The following is a 15,849-nucleotide window of genomic DNA, read 5'->3' on the forward strand; positions in this document are numbered from 1 at the left end:
AGATAATATTATCCAGGATTCCATTATGATGTCACAATGTATGGTCAGCGGATGGTAGTATACGGGAATGCATTATGATGTCACAATGTATTGTCAGAAGATAATAGTATACAGGATTCCATTATGATGTTGCAATGTATTGCTAGCAGATGTTAGTATCCCAGATTCCTCTATGACGTCACAATATATGGTCAGCAGATGATAGTATCCCGTATTCCATTATGATGATACAATGTATTGCTAGCAGATGGTAGTATCCCGGATTCTATTAAGATGTCACAATGTATGATCAGCAGATGGTAGTATCCCAGATTCCATTATGACGTCACAATGTATGGCTACCAGATGGTAGTATCCCGCATTTCATTATGATGTCACAATGTATGGTTAGAAGAGAATAGTATCCAGGATACCATTATGATGTCACAAAGTGTGGTCAGCAGATAGTAGTATCCTGGATTCCATTATGATTTCACAATGTATAGTCAGCAGATAATACTACCCCGGAATCCATTATGATGTCACAATGTATGGTCAGCAGATGATAGTATTCCGGATTCCAATATGATGTCACAATGTATGGTCAGCAGATAATAGTATCCTGGATTCCATTATGATGTCACAATATATCGCTAGCAGATGGTAGTATCCCGGATTCCATTATGACGTCACAATGTATGGTCAGCAGATGGTAGTATCCCGGATTCCATTATGATGTCACAATGTATGATCAGCAGATGATAGTATTCAGGATTTTATTATGATGTCACAATGTATGGTCACCAGATGATAGTATCCAGGATTTTATTATGATGTCACAATGTATGGTCAGCAGATAATAGTATCCAGGATTCCATTATGATGTCGCAACGTATGGCTAGCAGATGGTAGTATCCCGAATTCCATTATGATGTCACAATGTATGGTCTGAAGGTGATAGTATTCCGGATTCCATTATGACATCACAATGTATGGACAGCAGATGGTAGTATCACGGATTCCATTATGATTTCACAATGTATTTTCAGTAGATAATAGTATCCAGGATTCCATTATGATGTCACAATGTATGGTCAGCAGATGGTAGTATCCCGAATTCCATTATGATGTTGCAATGTATGGTCAACAGATAGTAGTATCCCGGATTCCATTATGATGTCACAATGTTTGGCCAGCAGATGGTAGTATCCCGGATTCCATTATGACGTCACAATGTATGGTCAACAGATGGTAGTATCCCGGATTCCATTATGATGTCACAATGTTTAGTCAGCAGATGTTAGTATATAGGAATGCATTATGATATCACAATGTATTGTCAGAAGATAATGGGATTTAGGATTCCATTATGATGTCACAATGTATGTTCAGTAGATAATAGTAACCAGAATTCCATTATGATGTCACAATATATAGTCAGCAGATGGTAGTATCCCGGATTCTATTATGATGTCACAATGTATGATCAGCAGATGATAGTATCCCGGATTCCATTATGACGTCACAATGTATGGCTACCAGATCGTTGTATCCCGCATTTCATTATGATGTCACAATCTATGGTCAGCAGATTATAGTATCCAGGATACCATTATGATGTCACAATGTATGGTCAGCAGATAGTAGTATCCTGGATTCCATTATGATCTCACAATGTATGGCTAGCAGATGGTAGTATCCCGAATTCCATTATGATGTCACAATGTATAGTCAGCAGATAATACTACCCCGGAATCCATTATGATGTCACAATGTATGGTCAGCAGATGATAGTATTCCGGATTCCAATATGATGTCACAATGTATGGTCAGCAGATAATAGTATCCAGGATTCCATTATGATGTCACAATGTATCTCTAGCAGATGGTAGTATCCCGGATTCCATTATGATGTCACAATGTATAGTCAGCAGATGATACTACCCCGGAATCTATTATGATGTCACAATGTATGGTTAGCAGATGATAGTATTCCGGATTCCAATATGATGTCACAATGTATGGTCAGCAGATAATAGTATCCAGGATTCCATTATGATGTCACAATGTATGGCTAGCAGATGGTAGTATGCCAGATTCCATTATGACGTCACAATGTATGGTCAGCAGATGATAGTATCCAGGATTTTATTATGATGTCACAATGTATGGTCAGCAGATAATAGTATCCAGGATTCCATTATGATGTCACAATGTATGGTCAGCAGATAATAGTATCCAGGATTCCATTATGATGTCACAATGTATGATCAGCAGATGATAGTATCTAGGATTACATATGATGTCACAATGTGTAATAATCAGATGATAGTATGCAGGATTCCATTATGATGTCACAATGTATGGTCAGCAGATAATAGTATTCAGGATTCCATTATGATGTCACAATGTATGGTCAACAGATAATATTATCCCGGATTCCATTATGATGTCACAATGTATAGTCAGCAGATGATAGCATCAAGGATTCCATTTTTAAATTCACAATGTATGGCTAGCAGATGGTAGTATCCCAGATTCCATTATGACATCACAATGTATGGTCTGCAGATAATAGTATCCAGGATTCCATTATGATGTCACAATGTATGGCTAGCAGATGGTAGTATCCCGGATTCCATTATGATGTCACAATGTATGATCAACAGATAATAGCATCCAGGGATCCATTATGATGTCACAATGTATGGTCAGCAGATAATATTATCCAGGATTCCATTATGATGTCACAATGTATGGTCAGCGGATGGTAGTATACGGGAATGCATTATGATGTCACAATGTATTGTCAGAAGATAATAGTATACAGGATTCCATTATGATGTTGCAATGTATTGCTAGCAGATGTTAGTATCCCAGATTCCTCTATGACGTCACAATATATGGTCAGCAGATGATAGTATCCCGTATTCCATTATGATGATACAATGTATTGCTAGCAGATGGTAGTATCCCGGATTCTATTAAGATGTCACAATGTATGATCAGCAGATGGTAGTATCCCAGATTCCATTATGACGTCACAATGTATGGCTACCAGATGGTAGTATCCCGCATTTCATTATGATGTCACAATGTATGGTTAGAAGAGAATAGTATCCAGGATACCATTATGATGTCACAAAGTGTGGTCAGCAGATAGTAGTATCCTGGATTCCATTATGATTTCACAATGTATAGTCAGCAGATAATACTACCCCGGAATCCATTATGATGTCACAATGTATGGTCAGCAGATGATAGTATTCCGGATTCCAATATGATGTCACAATGTATGGTCAGCAGATAATAGTATCCTGGATTCCATTATGATGTCACAATATATCGCTAGCAGATGGTAGTATCCCGGATTCCATTATGACGTCACAATGTATGGTCAGCAGATGGTAGTATCCCGGATTCCATTATGATGTCACAATGTATGATCAGCAGATGATAGTATTCAGGATTTTATTATGATGTCACAATGTATGGTCACCAGATGATAGTATCCAGGATTTTATTATGATGTCACAATGTATGGTCAGCAGATAATAGTATCCAGGATTCCATTATGATGTCGCAACGTATGGCTAGCAGATGGTAGTATCCCGAATTCCATTATGATGTCACAATGTATGGTCTGAAGGTGATAGTATTCCGGATTCCATTATGACATCACAATGTATGGACAGCAGATGGTAGTATCACGGATTCCATTATGATTTCACAATGTATTTTCAGTAGATAATAGTATCCAGGATTCCATTATGATGTCACAATGTATGGTCAGCAGATGGTAGTATCCCGAATTCCATTATGATGTTGCAATGTATGGTCAACAGATAGTAGTATCCCGGATTCCATTATGATGTCACAATGTTTGGCCAGCAGATGGTAGTATCCCGGATTCCATTATGACGTCACAATGTATGGTCAACAGATGGTAGTATCCCGGATTCCATTATGATGTCACAATGTTTAGTCAGCAGATGTTAGTATATAGGAATGCATTATGATATCACAATGTATTGTCAGAAGATAATGGGATTTAGGATTCCATTATGATGTCACAATGTATGTTCAGTAGATAATAGTAACCAGAATTCCATTATGATGTCACAATATATAGTCAGCAGATGGTAGTATCCCGGATTCTATTATGATGTCACAATGTATGATCAGCAGATGATAGTATCCCGGATTCCATTATGACGTCACAATGTATGGCTACCAGATCGTTGTATCCCGCATTTCATTATGATGTCACAATCTATGGTCAGCAGATTATAGTATCCAGGATACCATTATGATGTCACAATGTATGGTCAGCAGATAGTAGTATCCTGGATTCCATTATGATCTCACAATGTATGGCTAGCAGATGGTAGTATCCCGAATTCCATTATGATGTCACAATGTATAGTCAGCAGATAATACTACCCCGGAATCCATTATGATGTCACAATGTATGGTCAGCAGATGATAGTATTCCGGATTCCAATATGATGTCACAATGTATGGTCAGCAGATAATAGTATCCAGGATTCCATTATGATGTCACAATGTATCTCTAGCAGATGGTAGTATCCCGGATTCCATTATGATGTCACAATGTATAGTCAGCAGATGATACTACCCCGGAATCTATTATGATGTCACAATGTATGGTTAGCAGATGATAGTATTCCGGATTCCAATATGATGTCACAATGTATGGTCAGCAGATAATAGTATCCAGGATTCCATTATGATGTCACAATGTATGGCTAGCAGATGGTAGTATGCCAGATTCCATTATGACGTCACAATGTATGGTCAGCAGATGATAGTATCCAGGATTTTATTATGATGTCACAATGTATGGTCAGCAGATAATAGTATCCAGGATTCCATTATGATGTCACAATGTATGGTCAGCAGATAATAGTATCCAGGATTCCATTATGATGTCACAATGTATGATCAGCAGATGGTAGTATCCCGGATTTCATTATGATCTCACAATGTATGGTCAGCAGATAATAGTATCCAGGATTCCATTATGATGTCACAATGTATCGCTAGCATATGGTAGTATCCCGGATTCCATTATGACGTCACAATGTATGGTCAGCAGATGATAGTATCCAGGATTTTATTATGATGTCATAATGTATGGTCAGCAGATAATAGTATCCAGGATTCCATTATGATGTCACAATGTATCGCTAGCAGATGGTAGTATCCCGAATTCCATTATGATGTCACAATGTATGGTCGGCAGATGATAGTATTCCGGATTCCATTATGACATCACAATGTATGGACAGCAGATGATAGTATTCAGGATTTTATTATGATGTCACAATGTATGGTCAGCAGATGATAGTATCCAGGATTTTATTATGATGTCACAATGTATGGTGTAGGAGAGTACCTGGGGTGGTAGTAGACGGCAGGTACGTGCCACCGGGGGTCCTGGCACCGGTGGAGTAAGAGCCAGAAGAGTGCATATTGCAGCGGTTATGCTGTTAACACAGCGGATCCGGGCCGGCTCTTATTGGGAGCAGGCAGATATGCGGGCGGGTGCCTGTCTCCCCACGGTCCAGGCCAGGTTTTGCAGGGAAGGGTTAAAACCTGACCAGCAACAAGGGTGTGGTGTGCAATGTGAAGCTTCTGTGTTCTCTGGCTGTGAGAGTGAGAAGTGGAGGTGAGCTGGGCTGTGTGCTGAGGCCTGTGGAGGACTGTGCAGGATCCTGCAGCTGAAACCAGGAGGGATCCGTGTCCTGTGGCTAGAAGCAAGACCCATGGACTTACTTCACCAAGGAGAAAAAGGTGACATTACTCCTGGCTTTAAATAGACTTTGCTTTATGTGACTGAAACAGGCCTCAAGTAGCCTGCAGCAGGGACTTGCTGTGTTTGAACTATTATTTTGCTGTTGTGTGTGACCACCCTCCCTATGAACTGCACCGTCTTTCACAAATATGCACCGTGTGAATAAACAAAGCATCGTGTTTTACACCAAGACCATTCTGTGTTGCCTCTATACTGCACTCGCTACCACTGCCTACCAGAGCGGATCCCCACAATTGGTGGCTTCAGCGGGCAAACGGCAGTGAGGCCGGAAATTGTGTTGTTTGGACTGTATGTCATATATTAAGCCGGCAAGTTTTGTGGCTCCAGATAAGATGGAGGAGGCCATTAGACACTTGGTGCAAAGTAATGAGGAGGCTACTCGGAGACATGAGGAAGCCCGGAGAGACCAGCGGCAGTTGAATAGTCTAGTGGCCCTGCAACTGGCGACTATGCAGGAGTCCATGCGTGTGTTACAACAACAAGCCGTCCCGGGGGGGACCGCAGTCCTACCTGCTGCCCGGGATAAGGTGCGCTCAGCATTAAGAAAGATGGGCCCCGAAGAGGATATCGAGGCGTTCCTGATGGTCTTCGAACGCACTGCGGAACAGGAAAGGTTACCGGCAGAACAGTGGGCCGAAGTAGTGGCGCCATTTTTAGTGGGAGACGCACAAAAGGCCTACTTCGACCTCAGTCAGGAGCAAGCCAAAAGCTATAAGAGGCTGAAGGGGGAGGTGTTGGCTCGTCTTGGGGTTAATACCTATGTGCGTGCATATCGAGTCTACCGGTGGGCCTTCTCCGAGTCCCGGCCTGCTCGGTCCCAGGCCTATGACCTGTTACACCTGGTAAGAAAATGGCTGCAGCCTGAGACATTGAGCCCCTCGCAGATGGTGGAACGGGTGGTGGTTGATCGTTTGGTGCGCACACTGCCAAGGGCCATATAGCGCTGGGTTGGTCAGGGAGACCCCGGCAACCTGGATCAGTTAGTAAGCCTTGTTAAGAGGTATGTGGCAACCCAGGACTTGGTGCGGGACTCAACGCAGGCGCAGGAATCCCGTCGGGCTCCCTCTCAGGCTAGGGATCCGGGAAAAGGGACCCAACCACAAAGGGGGGGGGAAGGCTAGTCCTACTCCAGGGAAGAGAGACCGGGGAGGGACCACGGGGATTCAATGTTGGCACTGCCACGGCCTGGGACATAGGGCAGCGAACTGTCCTCAAACACCTGAACCCATGGACTGCGGGTTCGCTCGCCGATCCTCTTTCTTTGCCCAGCCTGTATGTACCGCGGATGCCAGGCCGACCACCGATATGCCACCTCTGTGCCAAGTCTTGGTCAATGGGCATCCGATTAATGCTTTGCTGGACTCTGGGAGCCTGGTGACCCTAGTGCATGAGTCCTTAGTGTCTGAGACACTCCCAGAGAAGCAAACCCTGTCCATTGTCTGTATCCATGGGGACCGCCGGGAGTACCCCACTGCCAGGGTTACCCCACTGCCAGGGTTACCATGTCCGTGTTGGGCAAAGAGGTGCAGCATGTCGTCGGAGTGGGACGCCAAATCCCTTATGCCGCCATACTGGGAAGGGATTTTCCTTTGTTCTGGACTCTATGGAAGAGCAATATGCCTTCCCTTAGGGACAGACGACAATCGGGCCCAGTGCCCGAGGATCCCGATGCAGGGATACCAGCTGTAGGGGTCACCACATCACCCGTAGAGTGTCATCCCGATAGGTTTCCCCTAGAGGTGTTGGCAAGCGAATCCGTGGAAACCCCGTCCATCCCGGACCTGGAGGTATCCCGTGACACGTTCGGGACCGCCCAGCTCCAGGATCCGACATTATTACGGGCGAGGGAAGGGGTGACAGTGGTAAATGGGGTGGCTCAGCACCCAGGGGCCGACTCGGTGTTTCCCCATCTGGCTTTTAACCAGGACCTGCTGTATAGGGTGGACAAAGTGCAGCACGAGGTAGTGGAGCAGCTGGTGGTACCCCAGCCATACCGCCGTGTGGTACTGGACTTGGCCCACTCCCACGTGCTGGGAGGACATTTGGGCGTAAAAAAAACCCAAGAGCGGATTCTGCAAAGGTTCTATTGGCCCAGGGTTTATGAGGAGGTCAAAAGGTTTTGCCAATCCTGTCCAGTGTGTCAGATGACGAGCCCCCAGCCCCACTATCGCAGTCCCCTAGTACCCATGCCCATCATCGAGGTCCCCTTCGAAAGAATAGGGATGGATCTGGTAGGCCCCATAAACAAGTCGGCCAGAGGGCACCAGCATATCTTGGTGGTCTTAGACTATGCCACCAGATATCCTGAAGCGATCCCACTACGTCATACTTCTGCTAAGCTCATAGCTAAAGAACTCATGGGTATGTTCGCAAGGGTGGGGATTCCAAAAGAGATCCTGACCGACCAGGGGACGCCCTTCATGTCTAAGGTGACGAGGGAGCTCTGCAAGCTTTTAGGGGTTAAACGGTTGCACACGTCCGTATACCATCCTCAGACCGACGGACTAGTGGAACGCTTTAACAAAACCCTAAAAACTATGCTTAAAAGAACCGTAGCCAAAGACGGAAAGGATTGGGACCTGTTGCTGCCGTACGTATTGTTCGCAGTGCGAGAAGTGCCCCAGGCATCTACGGGATTCTCGCCCTTCGAGCTATTATACGGTCGACGGCCAAGAGGGTTGCTGGACATCGCTAAAGAGGCGTGGGAGCAACAGCCCACCCCCCACAAGAGTATTATAGAGCATATAGAAAAGATGCAGGACCGTATAGAGACAGTCCTACCAATCGTCCGGGAACACATGGAAGCCGCCCAACTGGCACAGAGCCGGGTATACAACCGGAGTGCCCAGGTCCGGACATTTAACCCGGGTGACCGGGTACTGGTGCTAGTCCCCACCATTGACAGTAAGTTTTTGGCACGGTGGCAAGGTCCCTACGAGGTGAAAGAGAAGGTAGGGTCAGTGAATTACAAGATATCCCAGCCAGGCCGGCGGAAGCCGGAACAGGTATATCATGTAAATTTACTGAAATCGTGGAGAGATAGGGAGTGTCTCATTGGGGACAGCCCAAGCACTGTCTTGTCTGCGGGGAAGATCCCAGCTCCACCCGAGGTCCCGGAGGGCACCTCTGCGGTAAAGATAGCGGGTGGTCTGTCGACTAAACAAGCTCAGGAAGCCAAAGAGTTGGTGAGTCGAAATAGGGACGTATTCTCTGAGCTTCCTGGTCGAACTTCGGTAGTCCGACATGACATCGTCACCGAGCCCCACGTCAGGGTACGGTTAAAGCCGTATCGTGTACCGGAGGCCCGGCGACAGGCCATTTCAGAAGAAGTAAGGTCCATGTTGAGGTTAGGGGTGATTGAGGAGTCAAGGAGCGAGTGGGCCAGCCCCATAGTCCTCATCCCAAAACCTGACGGTACTCTGCGCTTCTGCAATGACTTTAGAAAGCTCAACGAAGTGTCGAAATTCGATGCCTACCCCATGCCCCGGGTAGACGAGCTCATAGAACGGCTAGGGAAAGCTCGCTATTTCTCGGTCCTCGACCTCACAAAAGGATATTGGCAGGTGCCTCTCACGGAGGCGGCAAAGGAGAAGACTGCCTTTGTCACCCCCGAGGGGTTATTTCAGTACCAAGTTTTGCCCTTTGGCCTACATGGCGCTCCAGCCACCTTCCAGCGATTGATGGACGTCATCCTACGGCCCCATCGTCCATATGCTTCGGCATATTTGGACGACATCATCGTGTTTAGCCAGGACTGGGAGAGTCACCTGCCCAAGGTACAGGCCGTAGTCGATTCACTTAGAAAAGCTGGACTGACGGCCAACCCAAAAAAGTGTTCGCTCGGGTTCGAAGAGGTCCGGTACCTGGGATACGTGATTGGGCGGGGACTTGTCAAACCCCAGGCAGACAAGGTTGAGGCGATCAAGAGCTGGCCCAGACCTCTTACCACCAAGCAAGTACGTTCGTTCCTAGGGATGATAGGATATTACATGCCCTTTATCCCCAACTTTGCCACAGTAGCGGCCCCATTGACAAGACTTTTAAAGGGGAGGAAGACGGTGATGGTCCGCTGGGATGAGCAGGCGGAGGAGGCATTCTCCCGTTTGAAGTCGGCTCTGTGTGGGTCCCCGGTTTTGGTGACACCCGACTTCACACGGGAATTTGTCGTTCAGACGGACGCCTCTGGAGTGGGCCTAGGGGCAGTACTCTCTCAGGAAATCAGTGGGGAGGAACACCCTGTTGTCTTCCTGAGTCGCAAACTCACCCCAGCGGAAACCAGGTACAGTGTGGTAGAGAGAGAATGCCTGGCCATTAAGTGGGCCCTCGAGTCCCTTAGGTACTATCTGTTAGGGAGAAGGTTCCGTCTGGTGACCGACCATTCCCCTCTCCAGTGGATGAGCCGGGCCAAGGAGGGGAGTGCCCGGGTCACCAGATGGTTCTTGTCCCTCCAGAATTTTAAGTTCAGTGTCGAACACAGGGCAGGCCGCTTACAGAGGAATGCCGATGCCCTGTCCCGGGTACACTGTTGTACATGTGTCCAACCCCTCAGGATTGAACAGGGTGTGCAACCCTTCAGGGTTGAACCAAGGGGGGGGATATGTAGGAGAGTACCTGGGGTCAGGGGCTGACTGGCAACTTTTGGCCCAGGGGGCAAGTAACACCCAGAGGCCCACTGACCCCCCCCCCCCCCCCCCTTGCCACTTTCGTCAGCCATGTAAATTACAACACAGGAAAACTAAATAAACTAGGGATGCTCCGATATATCAGCCGCCGAAACATATCAGCCGAAAATGGCATTTTTGGTATAATGCCGAAAGTGTCATTTTATGGCTGATACAGTGTTGCATCCGTGTATTCTCTCCTCCCCCCTGGGCGCTGCTCTGTGTCCGAGCAGGGGGGGGGGAGACTGTGTCAGCCGTCCGAGCGCTACGGGAGGAGAGCGCAGTGAGTGGCCGACGTCTCCTCTCCACAATGCTCAGCCTCCTGTCTCAGATTAGCAGAGTGGTGTGTGGGCAGAGACAGCTTGCAGTGCTGTCCCAGGAGGTTGAGCTCTCCTCTCCGCACCGCCTGCTCAGCCTCCTGTGACATTGTGTCAGGAAGCAGAGTGAGGCACAAACACGCAGTGATCAGTGATCACTGAGTGTTTGTAAATAATTGAGAACCTAACATGTTTACTGTGTTCCCAATTATGAATAAAAAGAAAGTGATATACAGGTGTGTTCATTCATAGTTGTAATTATAGTAAACACACTCTGTCCTGAATGAACAGAAACTCTCAATATAGAGGGTTCCTGTTCATTTGTAACAGGGGATACAGAAATAGAGATTGAGGACTTTGTGTCCTCAATTGCTTTTTCTATTTTAAAAGGGAAATATCAGGCGTCTGTTTAGACCCCTAATATTTCCCCGAAGCCCCTAAAAGTAAAGTAAAAAAATCTAATTATTTAATAAAAAATGAATGAAATTAAAAGTTTATGATGAAAAATGTAAATTTAAAAAAAATGTTCTGTTTCGGCTTGACTATTTTTGTTTCGTTTTGAAATTTGCTTTTTGGTGCACTTCTAAACAAGTCACACTGTAAGACTTTAAAATAAATAGAGAACTTTAATCCGATATACAGAAGCAAAACATAAATTAAAAGGACATGCATTTCTTGAATTGTTTTTTTTTTTTCACACTAGCAAACAAACATGAGAACATATTTTTTTTCAAATAGTTAAGTGCATATTACAACTGCTTAGTGCAGAACATATTATGATGTATTGCATACACCATACTAACATTTGGAGAGGTATGTTTTTCTCAAAAATTTCAAACCGTTAGCAAAGACCTCATCAAAGGAGAGGTCTTCCGAATTTTTTCAAGAACATCTGGAAATTGAACAAGTTCCAAAAGATCTCTTTCAACTGACATTATCATAAGTGCATCAAGAAGTTCTTGCCCCATGGTGGCTCTTAGGCGAGTCTTTATAAGTTTTAACTTACTAAATGCTCTTTCACATGCCACTTGAGTATATGATAGTGTTAGCAGGTATTCATAAACTACAGAGAGATTTTCATAAGCAGTTGAAAAAAGATTGTATTTTACAAGAAATCGGTGACAGCAAAGAAAACATTTGTTACAGGACTTGCATTTTGTTTCTTGTTCCATGGTATCAACTTTACAGGAGCCCCAGTCCTCATCATCAGCATCAGTATTAACAGGATTATTATCCAGATAATCATCATCATCATCATCTTCTTGCTGACAGCTAATAGGAACTATGTTTACCTTCCCGCTCTCATGTTCTCTAAGATGTGGGAACAAGTTGGCAAAACTCTGTAGCTCAGTTTTCAGACCCGATTCATCCACGTTTGCCAATTGAGAAATTCTTTGTAGTGCTCCTGCCTCTAACACATTTGGATCTTTTCTGATTTTGTCAAAGAAACGAGGATCCAAGTATTGGGAGTCCTGAACTAATTGTTTGTTTTCAGAAAATCGCTCATCCAGGCTTCCAATAATCTGATCCAGAATTGGTCTAAAAACATCAACTCGAAAACGTTGGGTTTCACTAATAGGACGTTCATCAATTGAGGATTCGCCAGGCATACGCTTTTTTCGCCCAATTCTTCTCTCTTGTAGCTCTGACTCAACTTCCAGGGAATCAAGGCCCTCTCTTTCTATGATTAGGTCATTTATTTTTTTTGCAAACTGCTTTGCTTTCTCTTTTATATAAGAAAACTCAATTTTTTTTAGTTGGTCGACTGTACTTTCCACCATTCTCCATGCAACCATATAGTCAAGACCACTTGTTTGAAGATATCTTGAAACAGGGCCAATAACATCAAAAATAGCCAAAAATAGATGTGCAGTTAAAATGGTCTTAAACAAACATAGGTTTTCTGACAGAGAAGAAGCCTCTGAAGTAGTCTTTGAATCAGACTGTTTGAACTGTGAAATTAACAATAACACTTCTAAAGTGTCCAAAAATAGTGAGTGTTTTTCTCCAAATAGCCAGTGGAGGGCTTTATCTTTGGCCCACCATCTTGTCTCCCCAATTTTTTGCAACCTGAGAAGTTTCTCATGCCCACATCTCTTATCAAGCTGATCCCTCCAGACATTCATTCTCTTGTGAGAGTCCCCAATAAATGTTGCTAGGCGATGTAGAAGACCAAAAAAAGTTTTTGCCTCTAAAACATCACAGCAGTCAGATATGCACAGGTTTAAAATGTGACTATAGCACCAAATGTAGACAGCATTAGGCACTTCCTTTGCAATCTGAGCACGCAACCCCACATAAGCACTTTTCATGTTTGCTGCTCCATCAAAAGACTCTCCTGCTATTTTTTTGTAATCCAGTCCAAGAATTTTAAAACTTGACATTAAAAGTTCATTGAGTCCTCTTCCAGATGTATCTTTTACCGGTAAAACAGAGATGAGACGTTCCTTAACAGATTCCTCTTTTACATATCTAACAACCACAGTAGCTTGGTCAACTACTCCAACATCTTGTGTAGAATCTACTTGGATGCTAAATCTCTTTTCACCAATTTCAGACACTATTGATGACTTCATGGTCTGAACGATTGCCATAATAACTTTTTTTACTGTGTTATGTCACAAGTGATCCACGGCCAGCTGTCTGTTTTCCCAGGAGTCTTCTCTGTTTTTTACTCTTTTCACTTTCAGAAATGCATTTCCGAATGTGATTTTTAAGGGGAACGTCATAATTCGAGAGAAATAAAACCATTTCTAGAAAGTTTCCATGGTTAATTTCAGCATTATTCAAATTATATAATGATTCATTAGTTCCATGGGCACGAAAAGGTAATCCTTGTTTTGCTAGCAGTTTAACAATATCAAAGATTCGTTTCATTACTTCTATGTTTTGAAGTATCTCCTTCTTTCTTTTTGAAGCATGTGCCTGGTTTATCAATGTATCAATGCCTTTGCTCTTTGTTATAGTAAAATAGGTGTTCACAGCTTCACGGTGAGTTTTTGATATCTCATGTTTGTTAGTAACCTGATAACAATGCCTAAAATTTGTACACCCACTAGTGAACGATGAAGTGGAATTTGAAAATGCTATGCAGATACTGCAAAAAAAAGCTTCAAGCTTTCTATTGTTTACTCTGCAAGTGAGCCATGAACGCCTAATAAGATCTCCATTTGGATTTCTACGGAAATAAAAATCGATTTCTTTAAAGGGAAGGCCTTCACAATCGGTAGTGCTTGGTTGCACTGGATGCATTTGCACAAATGTAATTTTTTCTGCCATGGAACATGTAGAAGGAAGACTAAAGAGAGTTTTGGTGGTGTCAAACTGAACATCAGAAGATGCAGACTCTTCTTCTGTTCTACCGCTTTCTAAATCATGAAAGCTTGTAGCTTCAGAGCAAGGAATGGGTGATTGTTCTATAATAGTCATTTCAGAACTGCTTTCAAAGTCCAACTCCTTCTCTATTAAGCTACTTGGACTTTGTGTTCTCAACTCCTCTTCAACTAGCACATCTTGCCTCACTGGAAGCCTATCTTGGTCTGTGCAAACCTCTGTTGGTCTTTCTTTGGGTACTGTTGCACCATGACCCTACAAAAAGTCATATAAAAATTATGAACATTATGAGCAGTGCAGAAGGCTGCCTACCCCTGCTTTACAACTTCTAAACTTTCAACTCACCACTGCAAATGATAATTTCATTTGCTTAGGATCCTTTCCTGCTATGTCAAGCTCTTTAGCCCTTTTCTCGCGTATTTTTTTAGCTCCACTTTTTTCCTTGCTTTTTGATGGTATGCTCTCCATATTTATCAATAAGGAATGAACTAAACTGTTTGCTGGACATCAAACAAATAAAAGGGAGTAACAATTAGGACAGGAATAAGGGCTTTATAGTACATATCCAAAATACAAATTAAAGCTTCATATATGCCAATCATCTAAGGTGACCCGAAGGTGAGGGCATGCCATGCCAGTGTGCTCCCACAGGTGTAAGGGCACCACCGCACAAGCATTACTTACTGGAGCGTTGGGCATCCAGAGCAGGCCTTTGCAATGAAACCCTAAAGCTCAACACACACCTTACAATCTGATTGTACAATTTCCTTTAGATCTACTAACAACAAAGTTTGCAAACTAATGTGGCATACAATGTGCGATGTCACTAAAAAACATAGGGGGTTCACTAAGGAGCCAAAGGATTAAGCTGAACATTCGGCTGTTCACTTTCTGCTGTTTGGCCCCTGAGAGAATAGCCCGTACAAAAGTGAATAAACTGACGAATGTTTGCCTCAGCAGACCCAGATGTTGGATCGGCTGAGCTAACCAGAATACTCCCTTTGGTTCAGCCAAAAGTCCTGAGGCTGTTCAGCTTAACTAAAGGGGAAGTGAAGGGAGACAAAGCGATAAAATTAGCCGTACAGGTCTGAAGTGAATAGTCGAAGAAGCTTCAGCTTCCTTCATTTCGGGACAGGTATTTATTTTGCAGCTTATTAAATAACACCCTCAGTGATAAAGGAGTATGATGTAAGTCATGTGGGGATAAAACAAAAAATTAACTCCTTAGGGTGCAAAACAAATCTGCACCTCAGTTGCAGATAATCACCATAAAGGGCTAATTTGTATAGTAATCTACTTTATTTGATTTTGTTTTTCTACATTTTAAAAATACCTCAGTGTTGACCGGAAGAAGGGGTAATGGTAGGGGTGGGCGATATAGACGATACATCGTCAGTAAATACATCACCAATTAATAAAGTTACTGATTAGTTTATAAATGTATTCCTGCTGTGAGCGTTGGGGGAAGGGGGGGGGGGGGAATCTGTGGATGGCACCGTTTAGGGGAGGGGGATCTGTGGATGGCACTGTTTAGGGGAGGGGACTCAGCTCCCTGCTGTTGCGTACACAAAGCACAGGGCAGCAGGGAGAGTGTAAAGTCATATTCACCCTAATAGAGCTCTATTAGGGTGAATATGACAAGGGTTCTAGCCCTTAAGGAGGCTAATAGTTATTAAATAAAAAGTAAAAAAAAAAAAAAAGTTTAAACACGCCCCCCAAA

This window comes from Bufo gargarizans, chromosome 7, assembly GCF_014858855.1.
Source record: "Bufo gargarizans isolate SCDJY-AF-19 chromosome 7, ASM1485885v1, whole genome shotgun sequence".
Taxonomy (NCBI): domain Eukaryota; kingdom Metazoa; phylum Chordata; class Amphibia; order Anura; family Bufonidae; genus Bufo; species Bufo gargarizans.